Genomic DNA, 9,560 nt, shown 5'->3' on the forward strand with positions numbered 1-9,560 from the left:
ATTAGAACCATCCATTGTAAACGGCCCTGAAACACTTTGGAATGCCTGCGTTCTCTCCGAAGAAGAACGATGTCTGACCTCCGGTTGGACCGATCCAGGCTGTATGTCTGAATCAACACCGGGAATGTGAAGAATGTTCCTGTGCTGTTGCCCTGTAATCCATGTTCTTCACATTGGATTTCAGCATGCTCTTCTCTCCGGGGATCTAGACGCCGGTTGAGCTGAAGCCGTTCTATCATGGATGCAGATCTGTTGACCATGAAAGTTGTTTTCCGTACCAGAGAAGGGTATGGAAACTCTCTTCCGAGAGCCAGGCGGTTTCATCTTACACTCTGTACAGATTGTTTAAGCATGGAAGAAAACTGTCTCGGCTTGGCGGTCATTGGCAATGAGGTTACTTGTAGCTAACCGGGAACAGTGCTCCTTTGTCGAGAAGCAATGAGATCACAGATCCTCGCGTGGATTATGATTAGGAACCGTGCTGGGAATTGTTTCTCTTGTGGCTTGCTTGCCACCTGTGTTGTCAGCAACGCCAGTGCACCAATAGAAGGAAGTATGAGTAGGAATTCAAATGGAATTCCAGGGCCTTCTGCAGAAGACATTTCTGACTAGGCTCTAACACATGGCTGGAGCCTTCAAGATGGGTTCGAAAGTGGGCTGAATCCCAGACAGAGGTCCTTTTGGCCAGTAATGCTTGAGGATGCGCCTTGGAATTCACACACTCTATTCCACAGGCTTCACTTTCGAAATGCAGCTCCACTTGCATTCTTTCCGAAGGTTGGAGGTATTTGCCTTGAACTGCTGAAGGAGAAGATGAAGACGCGACCAGAAAGTTCTCCTCAGGTCTGAGAGCTCTGTCCTAGCAGAAAGTGCAACTTGTGAAGACATTGGGGTAAACTGGCCATTGCCTGGCGCTTAATTCGTACCAAGCGGGATTAGGCACAGAGGCTCTGGATGAGATGGGATGTGCTGAAGGGACGTCATCACATCGTGTTCTTTATGAAAAAAACCCTGTTCTGATGTCCAGGAATTCTCTATCCATCGGAGACACTCAGTTTCAAATGGAAATGAAAGCCTTCGGAATGTCTGCGATCTCTGCGAGAAATGCAATACTTGCTTGGCCGGTACTATGGAGAAGGCCTGTAAGCCTGAATCTGCACTCGGATTGCGAGGCAGAAAGGGACGGTGCTTCTCCATTGTCATTCCTGTCACACTTATTGATTTTGAGCATGGGATTTGCCACAGGGTTGTAGACCTCAGTAGAAATGAAAGCCCCTCCGCAAGGAATGGATCTCTCTTGATGAGATGACTTCTTTACAGTATCAGAGAGAAAAGATTTGGAAACACTCTTGATATAAAAGGTCTTTGAACTTACACACGCTACTCATTGCCTACGCAGATCCTCCATCAGTGGCAGCTTCCTTGTCCTCTGCAAAGCTGTTTCGGACACTGATGAGGAACGCTCTCCGTTTCTCGAGGAGCTTCGAGAGTACAGTTTCTTGAGAGGGGTCTGATTATGAACCGTGGTGGGAATTGTTTCTCTATTTGGCTTTGTAAACTGCATTATTAGCCCGTCTCTTTCAGGAATAGAAATCTCGACGTGATTAGCAACTCGTGAAAACTTCAGGCTCTTCTCCTTCAGACGTCTCTCTGGATTCACGGAGACGCTTGGGAGCCAGCCGGAAAGGTCGGTTCCAAAGTCCGCTGAACCATCAGGCTAGATCTGTCTGAACAAGAATACATGAGACTACACTTGGCTATGAAACACTGCAATGGCTCAGGCTTCTATCTGGGCAATATGCTCTGGTTGCAGCCTTTATGAATGTTCTAGGTATTCGCCTAGAACTACTTAATAGAAAATACCTGTGTAATAAGGATGGTATATCTTCGTTTAGTTGGAATTCATTTTTTTTAAATATAATCATCCCTACAAACATTTCTGAAATTTTCCCCGCCAAATAAATAAATCCATTTGGTATTTCATTGAATATTTAATGTCATACTTTTTTTATTGAAGAAATCATACAATATTGGCACTGGAAGGGATTTTAGAACCCAACTCACCTGCCGCCTGCATTTGAAGAGATTGAGAAACTGCAGACTCATTTCAGTGTTAGTATAATCTCTCTTCAAATGTTAAAAGCATGACTCCTCCTACAAATATAGGAATGGTAAGACATTTTATCTACTTCATGAATTAAATGAGGGTGTCCAGCAAGAGAGATGGTGAGACTGGGTTCAAAGCGACAGATGTCTATATCTTTCTTTTCTTCTTTCTTTCTTTTCTCTCTTTTCTTTTCTTTTCTTTCTTTTCTTTTCTTTCTTTTCTTTTCTTCTTTTCATCTATCTATTCATTCATTCATTTCCATCTATTCATATGTGTATCATCTATCTTTATCTCTCATTGATTCATCTATCTACCCATCTATCATCTATGTTCATCTTTACATCTATCTATATCTATCTACATTCCATATATTTCTCCATTCATTCATCATCTATCTATCATCACCCATACCCACAACGAACAAATTCAAACCACACACCAACATCCATATCATCTATCTATCTATTATCTAATATCTATCTATCTAATCATCATCTATCATATGTATCATTCATATCTACCTATCATCTATCTGTCAGTCAAAAGAATGCCAAAATTGATTTATTAATAGAGACAAAACTGGTAAATTTCTTTTGGGACTGTAAACTATAACCTGTGGGGTCACTTTTTCTACTGAACACAAATATACAAATTAAACTCTAACTTCACAGTCTCTGGGCCCTAATCAAATAGGAAATAACAAAGCCAAACACAAGTGCATTCTCCTGTACCATCAAGTAATTCTTGGATGAGCCTAGTTAAAATGACATTGAAAAGATATTCAGTCATTCTCCTACTTTAGTTCCCAGGTTTGGATAATTTTTCTTAATGCTAGACAAAATCTGACAAACACCAGGAACTCAGTACACTTTTAAACTTCCCTGTTCTTGGCCAATCAGCAATGACATCACTTCTAGCAGCTGTTTTTAAATTTTCTCTACCAAGACAATGATACACACTCCTCTGGGCTTGTCCAGGGTTATATGGGGGCTCTAATACCACTCTTTTCTCTCTGTCTAGAAAAAGTGTATGCATATGTGTGATCCTGATATATATCCCCCATAATGGATACACATACATCTTCACAGATATTCTTTTTATTTAAGAAATTATTCTTAAACATAGCTACTTAAACTATTAGTAAAAATAAATTTCCTCACGGCTCACATCAAAACTCACTTCAACATGTTAACATGGCATAACACTGCTTGAGAAATGCTGATTTATGAGAGTAAGCTATTATATATTTTGCAAAATCTCATACCAGTTTGATTGAATCTGTATCTGTTTTTCTGATTCTTGCCTTGCTTTGAGCTGTGGAAATCTCGAATCTCATATACTTGGCTTGACTGCAAGAAGTAATGGAATATAGGGAGTTAGAGACACATTGAGTGATCCTTTACCACTTATAGTTCAACAATTTTGGCCTCGTGGTCACTAGTTTTTCACATAGTGTCTGTCAAGACTGTATCTCAACTACTCCATGGGGATGAAAATGCATTTTTCAAATCCTCTGTGTCACATGTCTCAGAGGTTTCCCTCTGCTGAGATGATGCTCAGTCAAGCTCACAGTAGCTTCAGGATCATGGTGAACAACTCTTTCCTGGACATGTCCTGGAACGAGGGGAGACCTTCCATGGTCATGTCTGTATTCTGCAATCTTGTCCCCAAGCCATGGCTGATGGGGAGGTAGAAACCCAACCCCACTGGTGTGGGTGAGGCTCTCTGTCTTGGAAATATGGGCCTTAGAACAGAGAAAGACAGCACCAGAGAGGTGCTGGCACTAAGGCCCTGCTGATCATAGTTCTTTAGAGAGAAACTTGGTGAACACCTTCTCCTGGGAGCCCTGGAACTGCTCTAGGTCTACCTCATCTGGTCAGCTAATAATTCATTTGATTTTATAAAATATGTTAAGTAAGTTTCTATTAAATTTCACTTTACCTTTTGTTGTTCTTAATTTTGTCAAAGTTGGTTTCAGTTTCTTTAAAGTGAGAACATCTTAATTAATGGAGGTGTCCCCAAAGTAATGAAGTAGATGGAGGCTGAACTGGCTTGAGTGAAAGGACTTTGGTTCTAGCCTTAGCTCTGTCACTCATTGATTTGACTGTGAATAAACCATGTATTCTTTGAACCTTAATTCCCTCTACCATAATAAAAGGGAGTGTACTAGAGGTAGTTTTAACAAGTGGCTCCAAAACTTTTGATATCCTTTATTGAGATGTGGGGTCTATGTCACCATGCCTTGAAATTGGCGGGCTTCTGACTGCTCCAACCAACAGAGGATGGCAGGAATGATGCTGTGTGACTTCTGAGGCTGTGTCCAGAAAGGCAATGCAGCTTCTCTCTTGTTTGCTGGGACACTCGTGCTGGAGCCCTAAGTCTCTATGTAAGAAGTTCGACTATAGTATGGAGGCCTTACTGTGATGAAGCCTAAGCCACATCCATGAGAAACATGTAAGTGTTACAGTTGAGTCTCAGCTGAGCTGCCTTCCAATAACCAACTGTTAACCATGTGAATGGCCATCTTGGATGTCCAGCCCAGTTTAGCCTTCAGATGACCGTAACTCCAGCTGACATCTGCCTGTAACCACATGACAGACCCCAAATAAGAACTGTCCAGTCAAACCCTTCCAAGATTCCTGATCCATATTCTCATTCTAGATTCTTGCAGGCCTAATAAAATAATTGGTTTATGCCAATAAGTTCTGTGGTTGTTTATTATATAGCCATAGTAGTGGAAACTGTCCCCTTTGGCCTTGATACCCATCCACTCTCTCCCTCCGTTCTTATATCTGTCTATCCAATTCTTCCATACAGCCAGCATTTTTAAAGATCTTACTCTACACAGAACTGGGGCCTTAAAGATGAATCAGTCACTATCCATGGCCTTGCGAAGCTTCCAGAGCATACAGGAAGGGGAAAACCAGCATGAGTGAAACCATGTCAAACTACAAGAAACATTATAAAACAGTGGCCAGAAGGCATGAGCAGCGGGCTTTGGAAACTACATTAGGAATGGTTAAATATAACTGATAAGCAAGACAGATAAGGTCCTGGCTCTTGTGAATGGACATCCTAATGGAGGAAGATAGTCAATAAAGAAATAAACAAACCAAGGGAACACATTGGCAATGGTGAAGTGGGTGAGGCTGGAGCATGGGAGGCCAATTATAAGGCTGAGGTAAAGTCCAGGTGAAAGAGAAGAGAGAAGAAGACTGGATAAGAGAGAATGGAGGGAAGGCTGACAGGAGAGCCAAGCAGCAGTGGGTGCTAGACTGAGTTTGGCAAACAATTGAAGTAGCAAGCTGGGTTGGCTGGCCCACATCATTTCTGGGTTCTTCCACCTTCTTGGTTGGAGGGCACTTTGTCCTTTTATGGGGTTATCCTTGAACTCTCCTCACTAACTTCCATATCAGAACTTGCCTTTGGGAAAGAGTATGACAAAGCCATTCACAAGAAGGTGCCAGTGACCAATAATAAAATTTAACATGGTGTCTTTTCATGAGACATCAGTAATCTAACATTTAAAGTAAAGAAATGAAGCTTTAAGGGTCAGAATGTCTGGAATTGACAAAAGGGAGATTGTAATGACTCAAGTCAGCCTGAGTCAAAAAAGGATGAATGCAGCAAGGCTACATGAAGGATTACCCAAGATCCTTTCCTCTTTTTCCTCTGGATTTCTCTCTCCTCCCTCTCCCTGTAGCTCTGTACCACTTTCCCCTCTTTATGTTTGAATGGATTTTTCTGCATCTCAGCACATGGGCCAAACATGGCAGCCCCAAATGGTGTCCTTGGCCCCTGTATCACCTTACACGTCTATCACCTGTACTCAACTACTGAATCAACTGAGTTCCATTTCCAAGTTTTGGTGAAGAGACCATAGCCCAGCTTGGATCCAAGTCTCCACTAGTATATTGAGCTGTGGGCGGACTTGGCCAATCAGGAAAAGTTTGCTTGAGTAGGTTTTCTCTGAGCAGAGCCTTACATGAGGAGACAGTAGTCACCTCTATTGCACCAGAGGTGAGCTTTTTGGTAGAAGGCACTCCAGGATGCAGATTCTACCTGATATCTGATTTCTTATAAGACCAAATTTGTCCTCAGTAACCATTCTGAAGACTATTGGCAACTATTTCTAGGAATATCCTCCCCTTAGCTACCTTGTTCCAAAAGGAGATGAAAAAGATCAGTGAGAGCTGGTGGTTTGTTTTGATTTTTTTAAATCTCAGATGACTGTAGTTGCCTGTTAATTAACCTCCGGGAAAGCCCTCCTTTACTTTGTTTCCTGTGATGGACCGATGGGCGTTTAAACCTAGATATGGCGGCACCTCCACTTCAATTTTGCTTGCCCCATTTTCCCAGAAGTTAAGGTAGATGCCTTCCCTGTTGACTCAGTTGCTACAGTAAAGAATAGAGTCTGATGTTTCTGAGAAAATCCTGCCCACTCGAACCTCAGAGAAGGGCAGGGGAATAGCCTTCATTGAACTCTTATTGTGTGCCAGACACCATGCCAGGAACACTTCTGCCAAACTCCTCTATTGATCTCATAGCAATGATGTGATGCTCAGCAGAGAGAAGTCCCATGTGGTGGGTGAGTTTGTAACCACACAGCTTCTTATTTAGATATTGCCTTTTTTGTTTTCTGTACATGGAATCATTATACTTCTCATTGTTTCTTGGAGCATGAAGTGAAGGCACAGGGATGTTAGATCCCGTTTCTTGAAGTAACAAAGCACAAATGTATTATAAGAGAACTCTCAACCCCTAGAATCCTTTGGTACTACTAAGCAGGGATGGTGTTCATGTATGAGGGATTTGCTATGGGCAGTATTCTTTTCCTGGTGGTAATAATAATTTTTTTATTTTTCAGTTATAGTTGGCATACAATATTATATTAGTTTCAGGTGTACAACATAGTGATTAGACACCTATAAAACTCACATAGTGACCACCTCAATATGTCTAGTACCCATTTGACACCACACATAGTTATTACAATATTATTGGCTACATTCTTTATGCTACAGTTTCTATCTCCATGACTATTTTGTAACTACTAATCTATAGTTCTTAATCTCTTCCCCCTTTTTTACTGACTCCCCTCCAAGCCCCTCCTATTTGGTAACCCTCAAAATGTTCTCTATATCTATGAGTTTGTTTCTGTTTCTGTTTGTTTGTTTATTTTGTTCTTTAGATTCCACATACATGTGCAATCATATGGCATTTGTCTTCCTCTATCTGACTTATTCCACTCAGCACATTACCCTCTACTCAGTGGTCCCCAACTTTTTTGTCACCATGAACCAGTTTCATGGAAAGCAATTTTTCCACAGACCAGGAGATGGTTTTTGGAGGATTCAAGAGCATTACATTTACTGTGCACTTTCTTTCTATTATTACATTGTAATATATAATGAAATAATTATACAACTCACTATAATGCAGAGTCAGTGGGAGCTCTGAGCTTGTTTTCCTTCAACTAGACAGTCTTATTTGGGAGTGATGGGAGACAGTGACACCTGAAGTGTGTTGCTTATGTTCAGTCTACTCCATGATCTCGTTTTGGTTGCTGTCACTGCAGAAAACCCTGCTTCACAAAGATAGGATGTTGGAAATGGAAGCAGGCTTTTCAGTGCTTTTGTGGCAATCTCAGGATATTCTGCCTTGACTTTAATCCAGAATGTATGGAAATTTGAAGTTGTCTCAAACATGCTTTTAGGGCCACTACCATTTGTGATCTCAAGCAGTTGATCCTCTATTAGCACAGACAAAGTCGATTCACCTGGCTTATTGACAAATGGGTCGCAGATCCATTTCTTCCCAGTTCTGGGGCTTTTTGTGGTTGGGAAATAATGCTAAAACTCTTTTGAAAGCGGAGATAAGTGATCATGCACCAGCTGGGAGAAAGAAGGCCTGGCTTAGTCTCTTTCAAAATCTCTGCTAATGTTTGAAACATATCAAAAATCACAAGGTTCACTCTTCATCCCCATAATTCCAGTTTGGCTTTGAATGCAGTCACTTTATCTGCTGACTTGAACAGAGTTGCCATTCTCCCCTGAAGTGACTGATTGAGTTGGTTAGGCGGGTTGAATATGTCACACAAGTAAGCAAGTTTTGCAACCCATTCTGTGTTGCTGAAATGTGCTGCTAGTGGTGACTGTTTTTCTAAAATAAATCTCTGGAGTGGCTCTGGTAACTCAAAAACTCTGGCCAGCGATCTACCTTTAGAAAGCCATCTTACTTCTATGTATAAGAGAAGACATGTGTGCTCTGAGTCCATCTCCTCACAGAGCTGTATGAACAGACGTGTGTTAAGGGCATGTACTTTAATGTGGTTGATAATTTTAATCACTTCCTGCAAAATGTCGTTAAGTTCAAGTGACATTTTCCAGCCAGCCAGCATTTCTCTATGGATGACACAGTATGTAGACACATATTCAGAAGTGACCTCATTGACCTGAGTAGTGAAACCAAGAACTCATCTAGTCATGGTAACCGCTCCATCCATATATATACTGACACAAAATGACCAATTCAGTTTTCCTGATATGTAATTATTTAAAGACTTGAATAGTTCTGCAGCTGTGGTGTTGATTGGCAACCAAAGTGCGCATAACATATCCTCATGCAAATACTCTTGAAAAATATATCGCACAAAAATAAGCATTGTTGCCTGTTGTCAACATCGATAGACTTGTCAACCTGGATTGCATACCACGGTGATTTATTAATCCTCTCTAACAAGTGTGCCTCAATATCCTCTGCTATTTCATCAATTTGTCTAGTTATGCCACCTTTTGAACTGCAACCTCGCCTAAAAGTTTACGACAAGTGTCCTTAGCAGCAAGCAGGATCAAATCTTCACCAATAGTAAAGAGTTTCTTAGCTTTAGCAATGTGGTTAGCCACTAAGAATGATGCTCTCAGTGCATCATTTGATGAAATGGTGGCCTTCAATAATTACTTCTGTTCTTTGCATTGATGTTTTTTACTTTTCAAAAACTCCTAAGGCTTGGCTTTTAATGCAGGGTGCTTGGTCTCCATGTAGCAAAGCTGTTTTGAAGCTTTAATGGCTTCATTGGATAGCCAGTTTTCACATATTATACAAAGCGGCCTTGGAGAATGTGAATCACCTGTTGTAATGAACCCATAATTTAAGTAGGACTCTTGGTATTTTCTTTTAAATGCAGCTTTCTTTTTGTTGACAGTCTTAGAGTCTTCTGCTATCTTATCATCGGGTCTTTCCCCCTTTTCAAAGAAGCTCTCCAGTGACATTTGTTTTTTACTCATTTTGGCAAAGGCTTACCAAAACTGTCACTGAGACAAGTATGCATTGGGGAAAAGAGGCAAGGATGGAGGTGGAGCTGAGGCAGTGATGTTAGTCCTAGGGAGTGGCTGCAAATACAGATGAGGCTTTGCTTGCTTGTCTGCTGTTCACCTCCTGCTGTATGGCCTGG

Source organism: Pteropus medius, unplaced genomic scaffold, assembly GCF_902729225.1.
Source record: "Pteropus medius unplaced genomic scaffold, Ma_sr-lr_union100, whole genome shotgun sequence".
NCBI classification, from domain to species: domain Eukaryota; kingdom Metazoa; phylum Chordata; class Mammalia; order Chiroptera; family Pteropodidae; genus Pteropus; species Pteropus medius.